The sequence below is a fragment of the Anas platyrhynchos genome, chromosome 10, assembly GCF_047663525.1.
Source record: "Anas platyrhynchos isolate ZD024472 breed Pekin duck chromosome 10, IASCAAS_PekinDuck_T2T, whole genome shotgun sequence".
NCBI lineage: Eukaryota > Metazoa > Chordata > Aves > Anseriformes > Anatidae > Anas > Anas platyrhynchos.
In genome coordinates this window covers 25,157,115-25,184,257 of record NC_092596.1, presented here as the reverse complement: position 1 = coordinate 25,184,257, position 27,143 = coordinate 25,157,115, and the positions used below count along the sequence as shown (strand labels likewise).

General features: G+C 47.0%; 2 long non-coding RNA genes across 12 annotated transcripts; both read right to left on the bottom strand.

Annotated features, from left to right (window-relative positions):
• Positions 1-698: 698 nt before the first annotated feature.
• LOC140003306 (uncharacterized) lies at positions 699-10,896 on the bottom strand. 6 transcript variants are annotated; one of them, XR_011811717.1, is made up of 8 exons: positions 10,493-10,896; positions 10,166-10,276; positions 9,625-9,685; positions 9,226-9,283; positions 8,053-8,163; positions 7,874-7,926; positions 7,384-7,477; positions 699-3,453 (listed from the first exon to the last, which is right to left on the bottom strand). It is a non-coding gene; the product is annotated as an uncharacterized lncRNA (long non-coding RNA). The 6 variants fall into 6 exon arrangements; XR_011811715.1 differs by having other exon boundaries at positions 9,209-9,283; positions 10,166-10,306; positions 10,493-10,894; XR_011811716.1 differs by having other exon boundaries at positions 700-3,453; positions 8,053-8,160; positions 10,166-10,306; positions 10,493-10,894.
• A 2,811-nt stretch (positions 10,897-13,707) lies between these two features.
• LOC140003305 (uncharacterized) lies at positions 13,708-21,945 on the bottom strand. 6 transcript variants are annotated; one of them, XR_011811710.1, is made up of 6 exons: positions 21,693-21,945; positions 21,366-21,476; positions 20,809-20,869; positions 19,237-19,347; positions 19,058-19,110; positions 17,051-18,661 (listed from the first exon to the last, which is right to left on the bottom strand). It is a non-coding gene; the product is annotated as an uncharacterized lncRNA (long non-coding RNA). The 6 variants fall into 6 exon arrangements; XR_011811708.1 differs by lacking the exons at positions 20,809-20,869; positions 21,366-21,476; positions 21,693-21,945 and adding exons at positions 13,708-16,494; positions 20,410-20,802 and having other exon boundaries at positions 18,568-18,661; XR_011811709.1 differs by lacking the exon at positions 21,693-21,945 and having other exon boundaries at positions 21,366-21,501.
• Between the last annotated feature and the right edge of the window lie 5,198 nt (positions 21,946-27,143).

The window sequence follows — 27,143 nt, the reverse complement described above, 5'->3', positions numbered from 1 at the left end:
CTCAAAACCCTAACCCAGGAGAACCTAACCTGAAAAAAAAAAATAATAATAATAAGATCTTAAAACCCTAACCGTAAATAACTGACCAAAAATAAAACCCTAAGAACCTAACCCTAAAAAAACTATCAACACTACAACCCAAAAAACTCCAAAACCCTGACACGCTAACCCTGAAACCCTTAAAACCCTAACCCTCAAATCCCTAAAATCCTAACCGTTAAAACTCCAACCCTAAAACTAAAAACCTTAAAATCCTAAACATAAACCCTGAGAACGCTTACCCTGAAACCCAACCCTAGGGCCCTATCCCTGAAACCTTAAAACCGCGAATCAATCTTTGGGAAATAACATAGGCTCAGGAGAGGATCTCAGTACAGTAGCATTTGTATTTGAGATTACAATGGCGGGTGTCCCGCAAGCAGGAGGGCACCTACCGATTCCATACACAGTTTATATACTTTTTTTTTTCCCTCCCAAGGACCAGGACCCTCCCGTTTCCCCATTAACTGTGCAATCCAGGTTTATACTCTACCTGGTGCTTCACCGAAAACACACAGCTGCTGGCCTGTTACAAGTCACATTTCTTTTGAGGCTTTTACTCTTTGAGGTGGTAATGTTTCTTACACCGTGATTTCCACTTAATTGTTGTAAGGATTCTGGTTGTCTGCATTTTACAAGGTTGTCTGTTGTAATAAATGACTAAGTCCCAAATAGGATTACAATCAAAGTTTACAATTTATTAAATGAATAGAGGTAAGCAAACAGCACTGGGTGCGCCGGGAGTCTCTGCTCCACCGAGACGCACACAAGTCACAGCAGGCGGCTGGGTTTTATGCTCCTGGGCTAATACATATTCATTACTACGTCTAGAAAAGGCAGGGTTATTATAACTAGTTCCTGGAATCCGAACCCGCCCACTGGCGCATGTGTTATCAGTCTCTGGTGGTCCCTCTGCGGGTCTCTCGTACTGAAGGCTCATAGTCTTCCTCCCAGGCTTTTCCCTTGTCCTTCTCCTTTGTCCATCTTGGCTGGATGTCAGAGACTTGCATAGTGCCCCATGCAATAGTCATAACAGTTAGCAGTTATTCTGAAACCCCTTTGTTCTCTTGTCCCCTATTAACCCGAATTGCTGGACCATTCCTCTGCAAGATGAGAAGAGGCAAAGAGAGCAGGAGGAACAGCAGCCCTGTTTTTGGTCTGGCTTAGTTCAACAGGGGGCAGCACAAGCAACCAGGCTGTTTCTCTTCAAAGACTTGCCTTAGCATTGGTGAAGGAAACTGACCGGGCCGACAACCCTCTTACCTTTTTGCACCACTCCACACCATGGGGACTTCATCTCTCCAAGGCTGCACGAGGGAAGGGCGGAAACAAGAAAAAAAGCACATCCTGAGGCACCTCATAACCACAGCCTACCTACTGCAATACTTGTGTCTCTCTTCCCAGCTGCTTCATCTCTGTGGCTCTCCATCTCCAAACCACATTCTTTTTAACTGCCATGCAGAGTGGCAGTCCTCCGGGCGCCATAGAGCAGCACCATATTTTTATTTTTTTTTTTATTAGTATTTTTTAATTTCAAAATAGCAGTCCGCTTCCCTCTGGAGATGGACAGTAGGTCCAGCCAGTCACCGAGTTGCCAACACAGAGCTTCACAGTTCCAGAAGGCGCTCTTTCCTTTCACCGATTCCTTATAAATGTTATCTACCACTGGCAAAAGCAATAAACAGACTGCAAACATGCACTGCCATCTTTGACAAACTTTATGTTTTCAATTTTATTATTTCAAAGAGAGCAGTCCACTTGCCTCTCCATCTGTGAAGTAGATCAAACCAGTCACTACGTTGCCGAACAAGAACTTGACGGTTCCAGAAAGCGCTGTTACCTTTGACCGGTTCCTCCTAATGTTTACCTACTGCTGGTTTATACATTTAGAGATTAAAATATAGCTCAAAAACAGAAGAGTATCCCACCATCCCAAAAAACAGTGAGCCAGAAACCTCTATTAAACATCCCTCTCCTAAGTGAATTCCAAGCACTTAAAAATTCTAGAAATCTATAAACTCCAGCCTGCCTAGAGAACCCTGCAACTGACTAAAGGAAAAACAAAGCACTTACCCCAAGGAGCAGCCCAGGCAGAAGGAGCTCTCTGATAGCATGCCTGGGGCTCATATAGCATTCAGCCCCGCCCAGCACCCAAACCCAATCACCTGGAAAAGGGGAGGGGCAAAGCACAAGGAAGTAGAAAGAAAGCAGGAGCAGCAGCAGCAGCTGTTTTTTATTATTTTCTTTGTTTGTTTGTTTGTTTGTTTTGTTTTGTTTTTTTTTTGTTTTTTTTTAAGATCTGCTTTACTTGAAAAACATGCAGAGAGCAGACAGGTGACCTGTGGTGTTTCTAGAAGCAACAATCCCCATGCTTTTGCTGCAGCTTTTAACATTGAAAGGACGACACGACCAGGCCAGTAACTGGAACTTTTTCAAATGGAATTACGTCAAACAGGTTCATCATCACTTGCAAATAGAGAGAACCAGAATTCACAAGCATGCCAGCCCCGACACCCACCTCCTCCGCAACGCTGACTACTACTGATGCAACATGCTACGGTGCAATACCTCTCTGTTCCCAGCTCCTTTACCTCATCTGCTCAGTACATTTACCTGAGAAGTGTGCCCGAACAGACTTATTCTGCAGAGATGAAGAAGGTGGCCCTGCTCACTCTCTTGGCACTACTGCACTTATGCACTCAAGGAACCATACCCCACGGTTTCCCAAAAACAACGTACCTGGCAACCCCTCATAAACGTACTTCTAATACGTAAATTCAAGGACATAAAGCCTAGAAGGCTTTATGGTCTAAAGACTCGACAGACAGAAAACACACAGGCAAAAGCTCCAGAAATATAACAAACTGTCCCTAAACTTGAAACAGACTACCCCTTACGTGCCCACTACTGCCATTTTCAGACACATGCTCACACAGGGAGCTTCCATGATACATTTCAACTAAACCCTGCTCCATCACTTTAACAGCAAGGTTGTAACTTTGATAATATTTGACATACAGGCAAAGACTCACAGAAAGCCCCGTAATTCGGCAAAAATCAGAAGGGACCCAGAACCACAAAGCAAACACACAAAGTAACATCACCATACCATCCGTAAAACTGCCATAACAACTACTCACCTGAGGAAGAGCTGCGTGCAATACAGGCACCTACTACTAGATTGCTTTACAGTGACAGATCCTACCAGTTACCAACTCAAAAAGATATGCGTACCGGTTTCTACTGGAAAACGCATCAGTCCATAGACTCTGACCCACCTAAAGAACCCTGCAACTGACTGAAGGAAAAACAAAGCGCTTACCCCAAAAAGCAGCCCAGGCAGAATGAGCTCTGTCATGGAATACCTGCAACTCAGTTACCACTAGGTCCCACCTGGAACCTGAAGCCAATCACCTGGGAAAGTGCAAGGGGGAAAGCACAAAAAAAAAAAAAAAAAAAAATCAGAAAGGAGCAGTAGCTGTGGTTTCTTTATTCATTTATATGGCTTAGCTCAACAGCATGCAGAGTGCAGACAGGAGAGCTAGGGTGTTTCTAGAAACAAAAATCCCCACGCTTTTGCTGCAGCTTTGAATATTAAAAGGACAAACTGACCAAGAAAGTAACTGATTTTTTTTTCCATCTGGAATTAGCTCGATCTTTTATTTACATAAAAAGAAAAATCTAGGAGCAGGACTGTGGGTAGTTAGGGTCTGGCGGCCGGAAGATGTCGCAATGTACGGAAAGGTGGAGCCCCTCCCTTGATGGACAGTAGCGTGTGGTCTGTGATGTAAGCAAGCGGAAGTGACGCTATGGGCCTCGGGTATATAAGCCCATGTGACTCGACAATAAATGCCATTTGCCATCCACCACATTGGTGTCTGTGAGCCGATGGACCGAGCGGCCTGGGGTTGGTCGCCATGCCGTTCCTGAACCAGGTCGCCACTGCCCCCTGAAGGCAACAAGTGGTGCCGAAACCCGGGAAAACTGGATTCGGGTGAATGGCGGCCGGAGCGGCGGGACCAGCCCGGCGGGGAGGACGCTCCCGGACCAACAAGGAAGATGGAAACCCTTGTGAAGGTCGTATCAAAGTTGTGGAAGCTGTGGGGTGGCTCGGCTGAGGAAGCCAGGTGTGCCGGTGGGGAACCAGAGCCTGGGGAAATCTGGGAGAGACCACGGCCATGTGCGCCCCAGTACGGTGCTGAACTAGAAGACGAAGAGTTGGGTGAAGAAGCCTCCGGCAGGAACGGGGATGAAATGTTAGGTTTTACTAACACGTGGAAATGCGAGAAAGAGAACGGTTGCGGGGACGACCAGGGAGGAGGTAGAAGCGTGAGAGAGGGGCAGAGAGCCGATCGGAACGGCCATCCAAGAAAACGCTCCTGTGGCGCAAACGCCTCGCTGAGATGGCGGCGGGGCGAGCCACGAGGCAGAGAGCGGCCCGCCCGCAGGGGTGGGGGGCGGGGCCGGAACTCGATGGGAGGGTACCGGAACTCGGAGGTGAGCAGTCAGTCAAGCTCTGACTCCGGATCACATACCGATTCAAATTCGGAGGAGGAAATGGGGACAGATAGCCAAAATATCCCCATCCGAAATAAAGCTGCACCGCGAGGCAGAGAAATTCCTCTCACAGATTGGAGGAAAATTAAGATTGCGTGCACCATCTTGGCTCTATCGGCCATGCTAGCGTTCCTGGTCTGGGTGACAGACGGGGGGCAGAGGGTTCACTCACCAACAAACCCTAAGGATGTACAAGCGATTGTTAAAGCCATTGTGGATAAAGGGCTTCATTCTGCAATGGTCTCCACCCTCATAGATGGTGTTTTCAGGGGAGACGACATGCTCCCGTTTGATATAACACAAACTTGTAGACTGATCTTTGACGGGGGTGGGATGATCATTTTTAAACGAGAATGGGGGGACAACTGTATGAGACAACTGGCCCAAGTAACTGGGACGGATCACACACTGCATGGCTCTAGCCTGCAGCGGCTAATGGGTACGGACCCAACAGTGATCACCCCCCAGGCGCAAGTCCAGGGCCTGAGGGCCCACGAAGGTATGGCAACTCGTGCAGCCAGAGAAGCTCCAAACAGCCGACGCCCCAACTTCAGAACAAAACTAATGAAAACTGAGTTTCTGTTCACAGGAACGGATCATCGGGCACCCCCGTAATCTGTATACCCCGGCGACATGAGAAGACAATAAGTCAGCAAGCGTCCTGTCTAAGCCTGAGAGTTCCACACTGGCAGAATCCAGACACCAGCGAAGCGGCCTCCGTGGGTGGGGGGCTACAATGCGTTTGTGTGATCTTATCTTTGGACCTTGTATACTAAATATGCTTGTGTTGTTTGTTAAAAGTTGGTTAGAGAAAGTTAACATTATGTTGGTAGAACACCAACAACTACTTTAAGAGTGCATTTACTCAGCGTTACCAGTTACCTCTTAGTTTTCTCCTGGTTATTGTGCCTTATGTTTTTTAGTTAAGTTATGATGTCTACATCTTAAGATTGTTATATTTTAGCTAATTTGGTTGTGCATAGGGAGGGGGGAAATGTGGGTAGTTAGGGTCTGGCGGCCGGAAGATGTCACGATGTACGGAAAGGTGGAGCCCCTCCCTTGATGGACAGTAGCGTGTGGTCTGTGATGTAAGCAAGCGGAAGTGACGCTATGGGCCTCGGGTATATAAGCCCATGTGACTCGACAATAAATGCCATTTGCCATCCACCACATTGGTGTCTGCGAGCCGATGGACCGAGCGGCCTGGGGTTGGTCGCCGTGCCGTTCCTGAACCAGGTCGCCACTGCCCCCTGAAGGCAACACAGAACTGATTGCACACCAAAAAAAAAAAAAAAAAAATCCATTCCACTTGCAGGAAAAATCACTTACTTCAGTAAGCTACCTGTGGTGTAAATGCCTGAAGTAACTAGGAAAATAAAACTAACATTCATACTTTTAAGGAAAAGGTACAGCATTGAAGAGGCTTTCAGGGTAGGGCATAACTGCATTATCTGAGCATTCCCTAGGCTCCCAACCTTAGATGCTATCGCGCTGGGGAAACTTGGTGTGCTAGCTCTAAGGAACACCACGGAGCGTAGAGTGGAGTGGAGACACCACGGCTAGGCTCTGTAATCAGGTGGGGCCTCGATTGTTCTTGTGCACAAAGCTGCACTTTTTGCCACCCTAAGCCAAAGACCTGTCATGTTTTGACAAATGCTGTACCCTAGTGTACTTTTTGCTCATTATAATATCATTATAATACCAAAACACACCTCCATCCCAAAAGCTACCCGCCTCCAAGGTGCGACCACCCCTCACTGAGCATGCGCTCTGAATTTCTCGGAGCCTATTACTTTAAACGGAGACGGGAAAACTTTACACCAATCATAACTAAGATATGCTTGACTAGAGCCACTCAAGCTCCACCTAAAAGATAGAAAATAATATAAATTGGCCCAAGAGAGAGGGGATGTTAGGGAAGATACCATCGTCAGGGGAGATACCATCCCGAGGACATACAACATCCTTAGGACCTCCTGACTCCTGGGATCAGTCGACGGGCTGAGCCTCTCTTGCCCCCCCATTGGGACGCCTTTGGGTGAGATCTGAATATTTGCTTATAAATCTCTATAGAGTCTTTGATCCTTTTAACGCGTTTATTTCTAGGCTGCGCACCTGTAACACCTGTATAACACCTGTAACACCTATAACACCTGTGTATTTCATGCATACTAGCTTGCTTTTGCAGATAGTCACTATCACCGGCAATCCAAAAGAACCTGATTACCTGTTGCTGTAATAAACCATACTTGATTGCATTGTGATAGCTCTCATTAATGCAACTAGGGTGAGGGTGGTTATCCGTGATAGTTCAGTGTTCTGAATCTAACCAGACCCCCAGATGGTTAATGCATTGTTGGTGAATGTCTGAACGGACCCCCAGGTGGTTAATACGTTTTTGGTGAATGTCTGAGCGGACCCCCAGGCGGTTATTACGTTTTTGGTGAATGTCCGAACGGACCCCCAGTTTTGGTGAATGTCCGACTGGTTCAGTACTCTGAATCCAACCGGGCCCGTAACGGTTAATCAGCTACACCCCTTTAACGCGACACTACCTGAGAACCAAAAGGCTATGCTGATGGGTCAAAACACACTACAGGACACTGGGGCCAGGCCCTCCGCTGCACCCACTTAAAACCCATCCCTACACTCACCAAGGTGCAACCCCAACGCAAAAAAACAAACAGACGCAGCATTTCAGCACCTGCTTTGTTCCGATTCTAAAGACTAACACCACAGCCCACATTGCCTGGGACACCTGATAAACAGAAGAGAAAGCAGCCATACCCTTTTCAAGCCATCCCTGCACGTGTCGCTCCTTGATCATCTGCAACCTCTTCTCCAATCCTCAACCACTTCTCTAGAGAGCCTGCCATGGCACCTGTAAAGCAAGATGGATACCCTTCGCACTCACCTCGTGCTACTTGGCAGTTCTGCTCCGATCCAGCTCACAACCAGCCCGCCCTTCTCGTGCTGCTCTTCAGAGTGCAGCTTGGCCCCACTCAGCCTGTGTGAGACAAATGTGAAACAAAAAGAAAAGCATAGGCTGAAGCAGCATCCAAAGCCACAGCACAGCTGGGACAGTTACTCTCATCTGCTGCCTTACCTCCGTGCCCTGCCCTCCCCTCCCCTCGAGGCAGATGCTTCCATCTGCTCTCTTAGGCCAGCTACAACACCCCTGAAATATAAACAGGATTTTTACTGTACTTTGTGTAGTTCAGTAACTGCAGTGACAACTGCACCCCTAAATTACCTTCTATATCTGTTCATCACTCACCTTGCCAAAAGCAGCTCTGGTCGTCAAGTCCCGTGTCGTACACTGTGTTTCAGCTTTAACAAATGAAAACAGGCACAAGAGAATCAATCATTCAGCTGCCAGCATTAGCACCCATCCCTCAACAACACAAAAGGGACCCCATTTACAATACTATCGTTTCAAAACAGCAGCCTCCTTGCCTCAGCACCTCAGAAGTAGATCAAGCCAGTCACCCAGTTGCCTCCCGAGTGCTGAACAGTTCCAGAAGGAGCTCTTTCCTGTGACAGCTTCCTCCAAAGGTTTACGCTCTACTGGGGACGGGAAAGAAATAAAAATAAAAAATTCAAAACCCCATATCTGTAAGCTTTCAAGATTTGACAGACCTCCTCAAGCACACCGTTCAAGTGCTATGCGAGCAGTTGCTCGCAAGCAGCTCAACTCTCCCCCCTCCAGTCTGCCAAACACCACAGAGATGACTGTGCCAGCTGCCCTTCAGTACGTGCCCAGAGGCAGACTGGATATCTTTACCAAAACAGTCCAGACAATGTATTAGTACACCCATGCACTGCCACGTTACCTGTCATCACTAACTGCCAGGCAGGACAGCTCCAGACCAAACACGTACACACACACAGGCACGCCACAAACACTACAAACAAAACACACAACACAAGGCACAAGAAAAAGTGACCCCCAAAAAGAAAGCCCTACAGCAACAGCACGTCAGAACAGGTGCTCTGCACCAGACCCCAGGAGAGACTCAAATGTCACAACATGCAACTGGAAGCAACTGCCAGAACTGGGATGACGGAGGCCTAAAAAGCCTGCCTTCAAGACAAGAGACCAGAAGGATGGGGACTGAAAACCCCCTAAGAAGACACTTAGGAAATCAATTCCCAAGCAAGAGCTCCTGATGCGGCCCAGATGACTTCTGCAAGAGTGAGGATGGAAACAGACGCGATCTCCAACCGAATATGATGCACAAGACCTGAAACAGATCTGCACCCATGCTTTTGCCGCACTTTTTTTTAACATTAAAAGGACAATACTTGCTGGGTCGTAACTAGAACATTCCTAACTGGAACTGGCTCAAACTTTTATTTACAATGAATGAAAGATCTAGGAGCAAAACAGACTATACACCAAAACAATCAATTCCATTCCACCCCCAGGAAAAAAATCACATACTCTCATCCCCTCCTGTACCTCAGCCGCTTGCCTGCCCCACGTGGCACATGCTTCCATCTCTTCTCTTTACCCACTTATAGCACCTCTAAAAGGCAAACTGGAATTTTACGCTATTGGATGTAGGAAAATAACTTCAGTGACAACCACACCCCCAAAATTAACAGCTACCTCTGCTCATCACGCACCAGAGTCACTGCAGAGGCAGCTGGTTGACACATCCTGCACTGCACACTGCATTTCAGCCTGAACAAAAGAAAAACACAGGCAGAAGATAAACATTCAGCTGCCAGCAGTACCACCCATCCCTCAACAACATAAGCGACCCCAGCTTTACTTTTATCCTTTCAAAACAGCACTCCACTTGCCTCTGGACCTGCAAATTAGGTCCAAGCTTGAAAGGAGCGGCCAGCATCATCCACACCACCGGGGAACACAAAAGGACAAAAGAACCACTGTGCTTGCAAGCGCCCACCTGCCACGCTGCTCCTCTATCCCAGACAGACTCACCTCGGACCCTCTGAGGGAAACACCTGAGTGTCTTCCCTTCGCTTCAGGTAAGGGATGACCAGGCTGACAACACTCACCCTCCCTCACTGCTCCGCGACACGAGGATTTCCCTTTCCTGTCCACGACCGCACAAAGCACCTGCAAAAAAACAACAAAACAAAACAAAACAAAACAAAAGACAGAAAAGCACACTCTGAGGCACCTCACAGCCACAGCGTACCTGCTCCAAGACCTCTCTCTTCCCAGCTCTGGTACTTCAGCTGCTCACCAGCTCTAACTGAGATTCTTCGCCCACTGCACCACAGCAAACTCTGCCCAGGCCACACAACACACACTACACAAGCTACATTGCTTAAGACACACGAAAGCTGGAACGTTCCAGCCCAACAATTAGTCACGTCGCACAGGAAGGATGCCGCATACTCCTAGAAACCAAACCTTCCAGTCCTGAGCAGCTCCCCACCTCCTCATTCTAACCACACTCAGCAAACACACTGTTTGACCCTCAAAAAATAAAAAAAAAAGAACATGCACACACACAAAGAAAAACAACCGAGCTCCACAAATGCCAAAAAGACATGCACACACACAAGCCTCGGCAGGGGTAATCAAACTTACCCTTTGCAGATGAAAGAGGTGACTCTGATACAACTCTGCTCAGTCTCTTGGTAATGCTGCATCTACGCTGCCAAGCCATATGTAGCATTCAATCAAGCTGGTTTTAGTCCTCTGGAGAGTTACACAAGTGGGTTTATACATCTAGAGATTAAAATATAGCTCAAAAACAGAAGAGTATCCCACCATCCCAAAAAAACAGTGAGCCAGCAGCCCCTACTAAACATCCCGCTACTGAGTGAATTCCAAGCACTTAAAATCCAGAAATCCATAGGCTCCAGTCTGCCTAGAGAACCCTGCAACTGACTGAAGGAAAACCAAAGCACTTACCCCAAAGAGCAGCCCAAGCAGAAGGAGCTCTCTGCTAGCATGCCTGGGGCTCATATAGCATTCAGCCCCGCCCAGCACCCAAACCCAATCACCTGGAAAAGGGGAGGGGCAAAGCACAAGGAAGTAGGAAGAGAGCAAAAGAAGCAGCTGTGTTTTTTTTTTTTTTCCTTTTTTTTTAAGATCTGGTTTATCTCAAAAACATTCCGAGAGCAGACAAGAGACCTGTGGCGTTTCTAGAAGCAAAACTCCCCTTTTGCTTTTGCTGCAGCTTTTAATGTTGAACGGATAACGTCACCAAGCAAGTAACTGAAACTTCTTCAACTGGAATTAGTTTAAACACGCTCACCGTCATCTGCAAACACAGAGAACCAGCATTCACTAGCCCTAACCCTAACCCCTAACCCTAACCCCAACCCTCACCCTAAACTCTAACCCTAGCCCCAGCCCTAGTCCCCAAGAACTGCATTTCCCGGTATGCTCTGGGCGCTCAACATGGCCTCCCGGAAGTCCGGAGTCCCAGAACTACATTTCCCGGCATGCTCTGGGCAATCAACGCGGCCTACCGGAAGCCTTGTGACGGAAAACTACACCTACCAGCATTCCCTGCACAGCCGGCACGGCCAATCAGAGGCCGAGTTGTCGAGAACTCCATTTAACAGCACTCCCTGGAACCCTAGCCCTTACCGCCCTTACACAAAGAAGCCGCAAGCCCTAACCCTAAAAATCCTCGAAACCCCTACAGACCTAACCCAAACTATCCACCACACTAAACCCCTGAAGACCTATGCCTAAAAGCCCTAACCCAAACACTTAAGACGCTCAAATCCCACACCCACAAAATTAAGATGCTCAAATCCCAAACCCCAAAAAATAGGACGCTCAAATCCCAAACCCCCTTCCGAAAAAGAAAATAAGAAAAATAAATCAAACAAAACAAAAACAACAAAAGGGGTAGACCTGGTGGCATCTGCCCTATAACCCTGCAAAAATCATGAGGGACATAGAACAACAAAGCAAACACACAAAATAACATTGACATCCTAGCCATAAAAGTGCTATAACAATTAATCACCTCCAAAGAGCTTCTTGCAATAAATGCACGTACTACTAGATTGGTTTCCTCTAAAATATCGTACAAGACTCTGACCCACGAAAAGAACCCTGCATGTAGCTAACAGAAGAATAAACAAAGCACCGACCCCAAAGAGCAGCCCACGCAGAAGGAGCTCTCTGATAGAATGCCTAGGGCTCGTATAACATTTGGCCCCGCCCAGCACCCAAACCCAATCACCTGGGAAAGAGGAGGGGGCAAAAAACAAGAAAGAGAGCAGGAGCAGCAGCTGTGTTCTTTTATTTATTTTTTTATTTATTTGTCACCTATCCCTAGTTTACAGCATGCGGAGTGCAGACAAAAGAACTGCGGTGTTTCTAGAAGCAAAATTTACCGTATTTTTGACTCAGCTTTGAACATAGAAAGGACAATACAACCAAGAAAGTAAATGAAATATTTTCAACGGGAATTAGCACGAACCTTTCATTTACATATGAAGAAAAATCTAGGAGCGTAGGAAATTACACATCAAAAAAAAAAAAAGACGTAATAAGCAACGCGCATGCGCGGCCCCCGGCCGCCTGCAGTACACGTTTTCCACCAGCAGGGGGCGGCAGAGGTCGCATGCGGGGAAAGCACAAAAAAAGCAAAAAGGAGCAGCAGCAGCTCTGGTTTATTTACTTATTTATAAGGCTTAGCTCAACAGCATGCAGAGTGCAGACAGGAGAACTGGGGTGTTTCTAGAAGCAAAACTCCCCTTTTGCTTTTGCTGCAGCTTTTAATGTTGAACTGATAATGTCACCAAGCAAGTAACTGAAACTTCTTCAACTGGAATTAGTTTAAACACGCTCACCGTCATCTGCAAACACAGAGAACCAGCATTCACTAGCCCTAACCCTAACCCCAACCCTCACCCTAAACTCTAACCCTAGCCCCAGCCCTAGTCCCCAAGAACTGCATTTCCCGGTATGCTCTGGGCGCTCAACATGGCCTCCCGGAAGTTCGGAGTCCCAGAACTACATTTCCCGGTATGCTCTGGGCGCCCAACATGGCCTCCCGGAAGTCCGGAGTCCCAGAACTACATTTCCCGGTATGCTCTGGGCGCTCAACATGGCCTCCCGGAAGTCCGGAGTCCCAGAACTACATTTCCCGGCATGCTCTGGGCAATCAACGCGGCCTACCGGAAGCCTTGTGACGGAAAACTACACCTACCAGCATTCCCTGCACAGCCGGCACGGCCAATCAGAGGCCGAGTTGTCGAGAACTCCATTTAACAGCACTCCCTGGAACCCTAGCCCTTACCGCCCTTACACAAAGAAGCCGCAAGCCCTAACCCTAAAAATCCTCGAAACCCCTACAGACCTAACCCAAACTAAACCCCTGAAGACCTATGCCTAAAAGCCCTAACCCAAACACTTAAGACGCTCACAGCGCCCAAGCCCACAAAATTAAGACGCTCAAATCCCAAACCCAACCCAAAATATTAAGATGCTCAAAACCCTAACCCAGGAGAACCTAACCTGAAAAAAAAAAAAATAATAATAATAAGATCTTAAAACCCTAACCGTAAATAACTGACCAAAAATAAAACCCTAAGAACCTAACCCTAAAAAAACTATCAACACTACAACCCAAAAAACTCCAAAACCCTGACACGCTAACCCTGAAACCCTTAAAACCCTAACCCTCAAATCCCTAAAATCCTAACCGTTAAAACTCCAACCCTAAAACTAAAAACCTTAAAATCCTAAACATAAACCCTGAGAACGCTTACCCTGAAACCCAACCCTAGGGCCCTATCCCTGAAACCTTAAAACCGCGAATCAATCTTTGGGAAATAACATAGGCTCAGGAGAGGATCTCAGTACAGTAGCATTTGTATTTGAGATTACAATGGCGGGTGTCCCGCAAGCAGGAGGGCACCTACCGATTCCATACACAGTTTATATACTTTTTTTTTTCCCTCCCAAGGACCAGGACCCTCCCGTTTCCCCATTAACTGTGCAATCCAGGTTTATACTCTACCTGGTGCTTCACCGAAAACACACAGCTGCTGGCCTGTTACAAGTCACATTTCTTTTGAGGCTTTTACTCTTTGAGGTGGTAATGTTTCTTACACCGTGATTTCCACTTAATTGTTGTAAGGATTCTGGTTGTCTGCATTTTACAAGGTTGTCTGTTGTAATAAATGACTAAGTCCCAAATAGGATTACAATCAAAGTTTACAATTTATTAAATGAATAGAGGTAAGCAAACAGCACTGGGTGCGCCGGGAGTCTCTGCTCCACCGAGACGCACACAAGTCACAGCAGGCGGCTGGGTTTTATGCTCCTGGGCTAATACATATTCATTACTACGTCTAGAAAAGGCAGGGTTATTATAACTAGTTCCTGGAATCCGAACCCGCCCACTGGCGCATGTGTTATCAGTCTCTGGTGGTCCCTCTGCGGGTCTCTCGTACTGAAGGCTCATAGTCTTCCTCCCAGGCTTTTCCCTTGTCCTTCTCCTTTGTCCATCTTGGCTGGATGTCAGAGACTTGCATAGTGCCCCATGCAATAGTCATAACAGTTAGCAGTTATTCTGAAACCCCTTTGTTCTCTTGTCCCCTATTAACCCGAATTGCTGGACCATTCCTCTGCAAGATGAGAAGAGGCAAAGAGAGCAGGAGGAACAGCAGCCCTGTTTTTGGTCTGGCTTAGTTCAACAGGGGGCAGCACAAGCAACCAGGCTGTTTCTCTTCAAAGACTTGCCTTAGCATTGGTGAAGGAAACTGACCGGGCCGACAACCCTCTTACCTTTTTGCACCACTCCACACCATGGGGACTTCATCTCTCCAAGGCTGCACGAGGGAAGGGCGGAAACAAGAAAAAAAGCACATCCTGAGGCACCTCATAACCACAGCCTACCTACTGCAATACTTGTGTCTCTCTTCCCAGCTGCTTCATCTCTGTGGCTCTCCATCTCCAAACCACATTCTTTTTAACTGCCATGCAGAGTGGCAGTCCTCCGGGCGCCATAGAGCAGCACCATATTTTTATTTTTTTTTTTATTAGTATTTTTTAATTTCAAAATAGCAGTCCGCTTCCCTCTGGAGATGGACAGTAGGTCCAGCCAGTCACCGAGTTGCCAACACAGAGCTTCACAGTTCCAGAAGGCGCTCTTTCCTTTCACCGATTCCTTATAAATGTTATCTACCACTGGCAAAAGCAATAAACAGACTGCAAACATGCACTGCCATCTTTGACAAACTTTATGTTTTCAATTTTATTATTTCAAAGAGAGCAGTCCACTTGCCTCTCCATCTGTGAAGTAGATCAAACCAGTCACTACGTTGCCGAACAAGAACTTGACGGTTCCAGAAAGCGCTGTTACCTTTGACCGGTTCCTCCTAATGTTTACCTACTGCTGGTTTATACATTTAGAGATTAAAATATAGCTCAAAAACAGAAGAGTATCCCACCATCCCAAAAAACAGTGAGCCAGAAACCTCTATTAAACATCCCTCTCCTAAGTGAATTCCAAGCACTTAAAAATTCTAGAAATCTATAAACTCCAGCCTGCCTAGAGAACCCTGCAACTGACTAAAGGAAAAACAAAGCACTTACCCCAAGGAGCAGCCCAGGCAGAAGGAGCTCTCTGATAGCATGCCTGGGGCTCATATAGCATTCAGCCCCGCCCAGCACCCAAACCCAATCACCTGGAAAAGGGGAGGGGCAAAGCACAAGGAAGTAGAAAGAAAGCAGGAGCAGCAGCAGCAGCAGCAGCTGTTTTTTATTATTTTCTTTGTTTGTTTGTTTGTTTGTTTTGGTTTGTTTTTTTTTGTTTTTTTTTAAGATCTGCTTTACTTGAAAAACATGCAGAGAGCAGACAGGTGACCTGTGGTGTTTCTAGAAGCAACAATCCCCATGCTTTTGCTGCAGCTTTTAACATTGAAAGGACGACACGACCAGGCCAGTAACTGGAACTTTTTCAAATGGAATTACGTCAAACAGGTTCATCATCACTTGCAAATAGAGAGAACCAGAATTCACAAGCATGCCAGCCCCGACACCCACCTCCTCCGCAACGCTGACTACTACTGATGCAACATGCTACGGTGCAATACCTCTCTGTTCCCAGCTCCTTTACCTCATCTGCTCAGTACATTTACCTGAGAAGTGTGCCCGAACAGACTTATTCTGCAGAGATGAAGAAGGTGGCCCTGCTCACTCTCTTGGCACTACTGCACTTATGCACTCAAGGAACCATACCCCACGGTTTCCCAAAAACAACGTACCTGGCAACCCCTCATAAACGTACTTCTAATACGTAAATTCAAGGACATAAAGCCTAGAAGGCTTTATGGTCTAAAGACTCGACAGACAGAAAACACACAGGCAAAAGCTCCAGAAATATAACAAACTGTCCCTAAACTTGAAACAGACTACCCCTTACGTGCCCACTACTGCCATTTTCAGACACATGCTCACACAGGGAGCTTCCATGATACATTTCAACTAAACCCTGCTCCATCACTTTAACAGCAAGGTTGTAACTTTGATAATATTTGACATACAGGCAAAGACTCACAGAAAGCCCCGTAATTCGGCAAAAATCAGAAGGGACCCAGAACCACAAAGCAAACACACAAAGTAACATCACCATACCATCCGTAAAACTGCCATAACAACTACTCACCTGAGGAAGAGCTGCGTGCAATACAGGCACCTACTACTAGATTGCTTTACAGTGACAGATCCTACCAGTTACCAACTCAAAAAGATATGCGTACCGGTTTCTACTGGAAAACGCATCAGTCCATAGACTCTGACCCACCTAAAGAACCCTGCAACTGACTGAAGGAAAAACAAAGCGCTTACCCCAAAAAGCAGCCCAGGCAGAATGAGCTCTGTCATGGAATACCTGCAACTCAGTTACCACTAGGTCCCACCTGGAACCTGAAGCCAATCACCTGGGAAAGTGCAAGGGGGAAAGCACAAAAAAAAAAAAAAAAAAAAAAATCAGAAAGGAGCAGTAGCTGTGGTTTCTTTATTCATTTATATGGCTTAGCTCAACAGCATGCAGAGTGCAGACAGGAGAGCTAGGGTGTTTCTAGAAACAAAAATCCCCATGCTTTTGCTGCAGCTTTGAATATTAAAAGGACAAACTGACCAAGAAAGTAACTGATTTTTTTTTCCATCTGGAATTAGCTCGATCTTTTATTTACATAAAAAGAAAAATCTAGGAGCAGGACTGTGGGTAGTTAGGGTCTGGCGGCCGGAAGATGTCGCAATGTACGGAAAGGTGGAGCCCCTCCCTTGATGGACAGTAGCGTGTGGTCTGTGATGTAAGCAAGCGGAAGTGACGCTATGGGCCTCGGGTATATAAGCCCATGTGACTCGACAATAAATGCCATTTGCCATCCACCACATTGGTGTCTGCGAGCCGATGGACCGAGCGGCCTGGGGTTGGTCGCCGTGCCGTTCCTGAACCAGGTCGCCACTGCCCCCGAAGGCAACACAGAACTGATTGCACACCAAAAAAAAAAAAAAAAAAATCCATTCCACTTGCAGGAAAAATCACTTACTTCAGTAAGCTACCTGTGGTGTAAATGCCTGAAGTAACTAGGAAAATAAAACTAACATTCATACTTTTAAGGAAAAGGTACAGCATTGAAGAGGCTTTCAGGGTAGGGCATAACTGCATTATCTGAGCATTCCCTAGGCTCCCAACCTTAGATGCTATCGCGCTGGGGAAACTTGGTGTGCTAGCTCTAAGGAACACCACGGAGCGTAGAGTGGAGTGGAGACACCACGGCTAGGCTCTGTAATCAGGTGGGGCCTCGATTGTTCTTGTGCACAAAGCTGCACTTTTTGCCACCCTAAGCCAAAGACCTGTCATGTTTTGACAAATGCTGTACCCTAGTGTACTTTTTGCTCATTATAATATCATTATAATACCAAAACACACCTCCATCCCAAAAGCTACCCGCCTCCAAGGTGCGACCACCCCTCACTGAGCATGCGCTCTGAATTTCTCGGAGCCTATTACTTTAAACGGAGACGGGAAAACTTTACACCAATCATAACTAAGATATGCTTGACTAGAGCCACTCAAGCTCCACCTAAAAGATAGAAAATAATATAAATTGGCCCAAGAGAGAGGGGATGTTAGGGAAGATACCATCGTCAGGGGAGATACCATCCCGAGGACATACAACATCCTTAGGACCTCCTGACTCCTGGGATCAGTCGACGGGCTGAGCCTCTCTTGCCCCCCCATTGGGACGCCTTTGGGTGAGATCTGAATATTTGCTTATAAATCTCTATAGAGTCTTTGATCCTTTTAACGCGTTTATTTCTAGGCTGCGCACCTGTAACACCTGTATAACACCTGTAACACCTATAACACCTGTGTATTTCATGCATACTAGCTTGCTTTTGCAGATAGTCACTATCACCGGCAATCCAAAAGAACCTGATTACCTGTTGCTGTAATAAACCATACTTGATTGCATTGTGATAGCTCTCATTAATGCAACTAGGGTGAGGGTGGTTATCCGTGATAGTTCAGTGTTCTGAATCTAACCAGACCCCCAGACGGTTAATGCATTGTTGGTGAATGTCTGAACGGACCCCCAGGTGGTTAATACGTTTTTGGTGAATGTCTGAGCGGACCCCCAGGCGGTTATTACGTTTTTGGTGAATGTCCGAACGGACCCCCAGTTTTGGTGAATGTCCGACTGGTTCAGTACTCTGAATCCAACCGGGCCCGTAACGGTTAATCAGCTACACCCCTTTAACGCGACACTACCTGAGAACCAAAAGGCTATGCTGATGGGTCAAAACACACTACAGGACACTGGGGCCAGGCCCTCCGCTGCACCCACTTAAAACCCATCCCTACACTCACCAAGGTGCAACCCCAACGCAAAAAAACAAACAGACGCAGCATTTCAGCACCTGCTTTGTTCCGATTCTAAAGACTAACACCACAGCCCACATTGCCTGGGACACCTGATAAACAGAAGAGAAAGCAGCCATACCCTTTTCAAGCCATCCCTGCACGTGTCGCTCCTTGATCATCTGCAACCTCTTCTCCAATCCTCAACCACTTCTCTAGAGAGCCTGCCATGGCACCTGTAAAGCAAGATGGATACCCTTCGCACTCACCTCGTGCTACTTGGCAGTTCTGCTCCGATCCAGCTCACAACCAGCCCGCCCTTCTCGTGCTGCTCTTCAGAGTGCAGCTTGGCCCCACTCAGCCTGTGTGAGACAAATGTGAAACAAAAAGAAAAGCATAGGCTGAAGCAGCATCCAAAGCCACAGCACAGCTGGGACAGTTACTCTCATCTGCTGCCTTACCTCCGTGCCCTGCCCTCCCCTCCCCTCGAGGCAGATGCTTCCATCTGCTCTCTTAGGCCAGCTACAACACCCCTGAAATATAAACAGGATTTTTACTGTACTTTGTGTAGTTCAGTAACTGCAGTGACAACTGCACCCCTAAATTACCTTCTATATCTGTTCATCACTCACCTTGCCAAAAGCAGCTCTGGTCGTCAAGTCCCGTGTCGTACACTGTGTTTCAGCTTTAACAAATGAAAACAGGCACAAGAGAATCAATCATTCAGCTGCCAGCATTAGCACCCATCCCTCAACAACACAAAAGGGACCCCATTTACAATACTATCGTTTCAAAACAGCAGCCTCCTTGCCTCAGCACCTCAGAAGTAGATCAAGCCAGTCACCCAGTTGCCTCCCGAGTGCTGAACAGTTCCAGAAGGAGCTCTTTCCTGTGACAGCTTCCTCCAAAGGTTTACGCTCTACTGGGGACGGGAAAGAAATAAAAATAAAAAATTCAAAACCCCATATCTGTAAGCTTTCAAGATTTGACAGACCTCCTCAAGCACACCGTTCAAGTGCTATGCGAGCAGTTGCTCGCAAGCAGCTCAACTCTCCCCCCTCCAGTCTGCCAAACACCACAGAGATGACTGTGCCAGCTGCCCTTCAGTACGTGCCCAGAGGCAGACTGGATATCTTTACCAAAACAGTCCAGACAATGTATTAGTACACCCATGCACTGCCACGTTACCTGTCATCACTAACTGCCAGGCAGGACAGCTCCAGACCAAACACGTACACACACACAGGCACGCCACAAACACTACAAACAAAACACACAACACAAGGCACAAGAAAAAGTGACCCCCAAAAAGAAAGCCCTACAGCAACAGCACGTCAGAACAGGTGCTCTGCACCAGACCCCAGGAGAGACTCAAATGTCACAACATGCAACTGGAAGCAACTGCCAGAACTGGGATGACGGAGGCCTAAAAAGCCTGCCTTCAAGACAAGAGACCAGAAGGATGGGGACTGAAAACCCCCTAAGAAGACACTTAGGAAATCAATTCCCAAGCAAGAGCTCCTGATGCGGCCCAGATGACTTCTGCAAGAGTGAGGATGGAAACAGACGCGATCTCCAACCGAATATGATGCACAAGACCTGAAACAGATCTGCACCCATGCTTTTGCCGCACTTTTTTTTAACATTAAAAGGACAATACTTGCTGGGTCGTAACTAGAACATTCCTAACTGGAACTGGCTCAAACTTTTATTTACAATGAATGAAAGATCTAGGAGCAAAACAGACTATACACCAAAACAATCAATTCCATTCCACCCCCAGGAAAAAAATCACATACTCTCATCCCCTCCTGTACCTCAGCCGCTTGCCTGCCCCACGTGGCACATGCTTCCATCTCTTCTCTTTACCCACTTATAGCACCTCTAAAAGGCAAACTGGAATTTTACGCTATTGGATGTAGGAAAATAACTTCAGTGACAACCACACCCCCAAAATTAACAGCTACCTCTGCTCATCACGCACCAGAGTCACTGCAGAGGCAGCTGGTTGACACATCCTGCACTGCACACTGCATTTCAGCCTGAACAAAAGAAAAACACAGGCAGAAGATAAACATTCAGCTGCCAGCAGTAGCACCCATCCCTCAACAACATAAGCGACCCCAGCTTTACTTTTATCCTTTCAAAACAGCACTCCACTTGCCTCTGGACCTGCAAATTAGGTCCAAGCTTGAAAGGAGCGGCCAGCATCATCCACACCACCGGGGAACACAAAAGGACAAAAGAACCACTGTGCTTGCAAGCGCCCACCTGCCACGCTGCTCCTCTATCCCAGACAGACTCACCTCGGACCCTCTGAGGGAAACACCTGAGTGTCTTCCCTTCGCTTCAGATAAGGGATGACCAGGCTGACAACACTCACCTTCCCTCACTGCTCCGCAACACGAGGATTTCCCTTTCCTGTCCACGACCGCACAAAGCACCTGCAAAAAAACAACAAAACAAAACAAAACAAAACAAAACAAAACAAAAGACAGAAAAGCACACTCTGAGGCACCTCACAGCCACAGCGTACCTGCTCCAAGACCTCTCTCTTCCCAGCTCTGGTACTTCAGCTGCTCACCAGCTCTAACTGAGATTCTTCGCCCACTGCACCACAGCAAACTCTGCCCAGGCCACACAACACACACTACACAAGCTACATTGCTTAAGACACACAAAAGCTGGAACGTTCCAGCCCAACAATTAGTCACATTGCACAGGAAGGATGCCGCATACTCCTAGAAACCAAACCTTCCAGTCCTGAGCAGCTCCCCACCTCCTCATTCTAACCACACTCAGCAAACACACTGTTTGACCCTCAAAAAAAAAAAAAAAAAAAAAAAGAACATGCACACACACAAAGAAAAACAACCGAGCTCCACAAATGCCAAAAAGACATGCACACACACAAGCCTCGGCAGGGGTAATCAAACTTACCCTTTGCAGATGAAAGAGGTGACTCTGATACAACTCTGCTCAGTCTCTTGGTAATGCTGCATCTACGCTGCCAAGCCATATGTAGCATTCAATCAAGCTGGTTTTAGTCCTCTGGAGAGTTACACAAGTGGGTTTATACATCTAGAGATTAAAACATAGCTCAAAAACAGAAGAGCATCCCACCATCCCAAAAAAACAGTGAGCCAGCAGCCCCTACTAAACATCCCGCTACTGAGTGAATTCCAAGCACTTAAAATCCAGAAATCCATAGGCTCCAGTCTGCCTAGAGAACCCTGCAACTGACTGAAGGAAAACCAAAGCACTTACCCCAAAGAGCAGCCCAAGCAGAAGGAGCTCTCTGATAGCATGCCTGGGGCTCATATAGCATTCAGCCCCGCCCAGCACCCAAACCCAATCACCTGGGAAAGGGGAGGGGCAAAGCACAAGGAAGTAGGAAGAGAGCACAAGAAGCAGCTGTGTTTTTTTTTTCCTTTTTTTTTTTAAGATCTGGTTTATCTCAAAAACATTCCGAGAGCAGACAAGAGACCTGTGGTGTTTCTAGAAGCAAAACTCCCCTTTTGCTTTTAACGTCACCAAGCAAGTAACTGAAACTTCTTCAACTGGAATTAGTTTAAACACGCTCACCGTCATCTGCAAACACAGAGAACCAGCATTCACTAGCCCTAACCCTAACCCTAACCCCAACCCTCACCCTAAACTCTAACCCTAGCCCCAGCCCTAGTCCCCGAGAACTGCATTTCCCGGTATGCTCTGGGCACCCAACATGGCCTCCCGGAAGTCCGGAGTCCCAGAACTACATTTCCCGGTATGCTCTGGGCGCTCAACATGGCCTCCCGGAAGTCCGGAGTCCCAGAACTACATTTCCCGGCATGCTCTGGGCAATCAACGCGGCCTACCGGAAGCCTTGTGACGGAAAACTACACCTACCAGCATTCCCTGCACAGCCGGCACGGCCAATCAGAGGCCGAGTTGTCGAGAACTCCATTTAACAGCACTCCCTGGAACCCTAGCCCTTACCGCCCTTACACAAAGAAGCCGCAAGCCCTAACCCTAAAAATCCTCGAAACCCCTACAGACCTAACCCAAACTATCCACCACACTAAACCCCTGAAGACCTATGCCTAAAAGCCCTAACCCAAACACTTAAGACGCTCAAATCCCACACCCACAAAATTAAGATGCTCAAATCCCAAACCCCAAAAAATAGGACGCTCAAATCCCAAACCCCCTTCCGAAAAAGAAAATAAGAAAAATAAATCAAACAAAACAAAAACAACAAAAGGGGTAGACCTGGTGGCATCTGCCCTATAACCCTGCAAAAATCATGAGGGACATAGAACAACAAAGCAAACACACAAAATAACATTGACATCCTAGCCATAAAAGTGCTATAACAATTAATCACCTCCAAAGAGCTTCTTGCAATAAATGCACGTACTACTAGATTGGTTTCCTCTAAAATATCGTACAAGACTCTGACCCACGAAAAGAACCCTGCATGTAGCTAACAGAAGAATAAACAAAGCACCGACCCCAAAGAGCAGCCCACGCAGAAGGAGCTCTCTGATAGAATGCCTAGGGCTCGTATAACATTTGGCCCCGCCCAGCACCCAAACCCAATCACCTGGGAAAGAGGAGGGGGCAAAAAACAAGAAAGAGAGCAGGAGCAGCAGCTGTGTTCTTTTATTTATTTTTTTATTTATTTGTCACCTATCCCTAGTTTACAGCATGCGGAGTGCAGACAAAAGAACTGCGGTGTTTCTAGAAGCAAAATTTACCGTATTTTTGACTCAGCTTTGAACATAGAAAGGACAATACAACCAAGAAAGTAAATGAAATATTTTCAACGGGAATTAGCACGAACCTTTCATTTACATATGAAGAAAAATCTAGGAGCGTAGGAAATTACACATCAAAAAAAAAAAAAGACGTAATAAGCAACGCGCATGCGCGGCCCCCGGCCGCCTGCAGTACACGTTTTCCACCAGCAGGGGGCGGCAGAGGTCGCATGCGGGGAAAGCACAAAAAAAGCAAAAAGGAGCAGCAGCAGCTCTGGTTTATTTACTTATTTATAAGGCTTAGCTCAACAGCATGCAGAGTGCAGACAGGAGAACTGGGGTGTTTCTAGAAGCAAAACTCCCCTTTTGCTTTTGCTGCAGCTTTTAATGTTGAACTGATAATGTCACCAAGCAAGTAACTGAAACTTCTTCAACTGGAATTAGTTTAAACACGCTCACCGTCATCTGCAAACACAGAGAACCAGCATTCACTAGCCCTAACCCTAACCCCAACCCTCACCCTAAACTCTAACCCTAGCCCCAGCCCTAGTCCCCAAGAACTGCATTTCCCGGTATGCTCTGGGCGCTCAACATGGCCTCCCGGAAGTCCGGAGTCCCAGAACTACATTTCCCGGCATGCTCTGGGCAATCAACGCGGCCTACCGGAAGCCTTGTGACGGAAAACTACACCTACCAGCATTCCCTGCACAGCCGGCACGGCCAATCAGAGGCCGAGTTGTCGAGAACTCCATTTAACAGCACTCCCTGGAACCCTAGCCCTTACCGCCCTTACACAAAAAAGCCGCAAGCCCTAACCCTAAAAATCCTCGAAACCCCTACAGACCTAACCCAAACTAAACCCCTGAAGACCTATGCCTAAAAGCCCTAACCCAAACACTTAAGGAGCTCACAGCGCCCAAGCCCACAAAATTAAGACGCTCAAATCCCAAACCCAACCCAAAATATTAAGATGCTCAAAACCCTAACCCAGGAGAACCTAACCTGAAAAAAAAAAATAATAAGATCTTAAAACCCTAACCGTAAATAACTGACCAAAAATAAAACCCTAAGAACCTAACCCTAAAAAAACTATCAACACTACAACCCAAAAAACTCCAAAACCCTGACACGCTAACCCTGAAACCCTTAAAACCCTAACCCTCAAATCCCTAAAATCCTAACCGTTAAAACTCCAACCCTAAAACTAAAAACCTTAAAATCCTAAACATAAACCCTGAGAACGCTTACCCTGAAACCCAACCCTAGGGCCCTATCCCTGAAACCTTAAAACCGCGAATCAATCTTTGGGAAATAACATAGGCTCAGGAGAGGATCTCAGTACAGTAGCATTTGTATTTGAGATTACAATGGCGGGTGTCCCGCAAGCAGGAGGGCACCTACCGATTCCATACACAGTTTATATACTTTTTTTTTTCCCTCCCAAGGACCAGGACCCTCCCGTTTCCCCATTAACTGTGCAATCCAGGTTTATACTCTACCTGGTGCTTCACCGAAAACACACAGCTGCTGGCCTGTTACAAGTCACATTTCTTTTGAGGCTTTTACTCTTTGAGGTGGTAATGTTTCTTACACCGTGATTTCCACTTAATTGTTGTAAGGATTCTGGTTGTCTGCATTTTACAAGGTTGTCTGTTGTAATAAATGACTAAGTCCCAAATAGGATTACAATCAAAGTTTACAATTTATTAAATGAATAGAGGTAAGCAAACAGCACTGGGCGCGCCGGGAGTCTCTGCTCCACCGAGACGCACACAAGTCACAGCAGGCGGCTGGGTTTTATGCTCCTGGGCTAATACATATTCATTACTACTTCTAGAAAAGGCAGGGTTATTATAACTAGTTCCTGGAATCCGAACCCGCCCACTGGCGCATGTGTTATCAGTCTCTGGTGGTCCCTCTGCGGGTCTCTCGTACTGAAGGCTCATAGTCTTCCTCCCAGGCTTTTCCCTTGTCCTTCTCCTTTGTCCATCTTGGCTGGATGTCAGAGACTTGCATAGTGCCCCATGCAATAGTCATAACAGTTAGCAGTTATTCTGAAACCCCTTTGTTCTCTTGTCCCCTATTAACCCGAATTGCTGGACCATTCCTTTGCAAGATGAGAAGAGGCAAAGAGAGCAGGAGGAACAGCAGCCCTGTTTTTGGTCTGGCTTAGTTCAACAGGGGGCAGCACAAGCAACCAGGCTGTTTCTCTTCAAAGACTTGCCTTAGCATTGGTGAAGGAAACTGACCGGGCCGACAACCCTCTTACCTTTTTGCACCACTCCACACCATGGGGACTTCATCTCTCCAAGGCTGCACGAGGGAAGGGCGGAAACAAGAAAAAAAGCACATCCTGAGGCACCTCATAACCACAGCCTACCTACTGCAATACTTGTGTCTCTCTTCCCAGCTGCTTCATCTCTGTGGCTCTCCATCTCCAAACCACATTCTTTTTAACTGCCATGCAGAGTGGCAGTCCTCCGGGCGCCATAGAGCAGCACCATATTTTTTTTTTTTTTTTATTAGTATTTTTTAATTTCAAAATAGCAGTCCGCTTCCCTCTGGAGATGGACAGTAGGTCCAGCCAGTCACCGAGTTGCCAACACAGAGCTTCACAGTTCCAGAAGGCGCTCTTTCCTTTCACCGATTCCTTATAAATGTTATCTACCACTGGCAAAAGCAATAAACAGACTGCAAACATGCACTGCCATCTTTGACAAACTTTATGTTTTCAATTTTATTATTTCAAAGAGAGCAGTCCACTTGCCTCTCCATCTGTGAAGTAGATCAAACCAGTCACTACGTTGCCGAACAAGAACTTGACGGTTCCAGAAAGCGCTGTTACCTTTGACCGGTTCCTCCTAATGTTTACCTACTGCTGGTTTATACATTTAGAGATTAAAATATAGCTCAAAAACAGAAGAGTATCCCACCATCCCAAAAAACAGTGAGCCAGAAACCTCTATTAAACATCCCTCTCCTAAGTGAATTCCAAGCACTTAAAAATTCTAGAAATCTATAAACTCCAGCCTGCCTAGAGAACCCTGCAACTGACTAAAGGAAAAACAAAGCACTTACCCCAAGGAGCAGCCCAAGCAGAAGGAGCTCTCTGATAGCATGCCTGGGGCTCATATAGCATTCAGCCCCGCCCAGCACCCAAACCCAATCACCTGGGAAAGGGGAGGGGCAAAGCACAAGGAAGTAGGAAGAGAGCAAAAGAAGCAGCTGTGTTTTTTTTTTTTTTTCCTTTTTTTTTTAAGATCTGGTTTATCTCAAAAACATTCCGAGAGCAGACAAGAGACCTGTGGTGTTTCTAGAAGCAAAACTCCCCTTTTGCTTTTGCTGCAGCTTTTAATGTTGAACGGATAACGTCACCAAGCAAGTAACTGAAACTTCTTCAACTGGAATTAGTTTAAACACGCTCACCGTCATCTGCAAACACAGAGAACCAGCATTCACTAGCCCTAACCCTAACCTCTAACCCTAACCCCAACGCTCACCCTAAACTCTAACCCTAGCCCCAGCCCTAGTCCCCGAGAACTGCATTTCCCGGTATGCTCTGGGCACCCAACATGGCCTCCCGGAAGTTCGGAGTCCCAGAACTACATTTCCCGGTATGCTCTGGGCGCTCAACATGGCCTCCCGGAAGTTCGGAGTCCCCGAGAACTGCATTTCCCGGTATGCTCTGGGCGCTCAACATGGCCTCCCGGAAGTCCGGAGTCCCAGAACTACATTTCCCGGCATGCTCTGGGCAATCAACGCGGCCTACCGGAAGCCTTGTGACGGAAAACTACACCTACCAGCATTCCCTGCACAGCCGGCACGGCCAATCAGAGGCCGAGTTGTCGAGAACTCCATTTAACAGCACTCCCTGGAACCCTAGCCCTTACCGCCCTTACACAAAGAAGCCGCAAGCCCTAACCCTAAAAATCCTCGAAACCCCTACAGACCTAACCCAAACTATCCACCACACTAAACC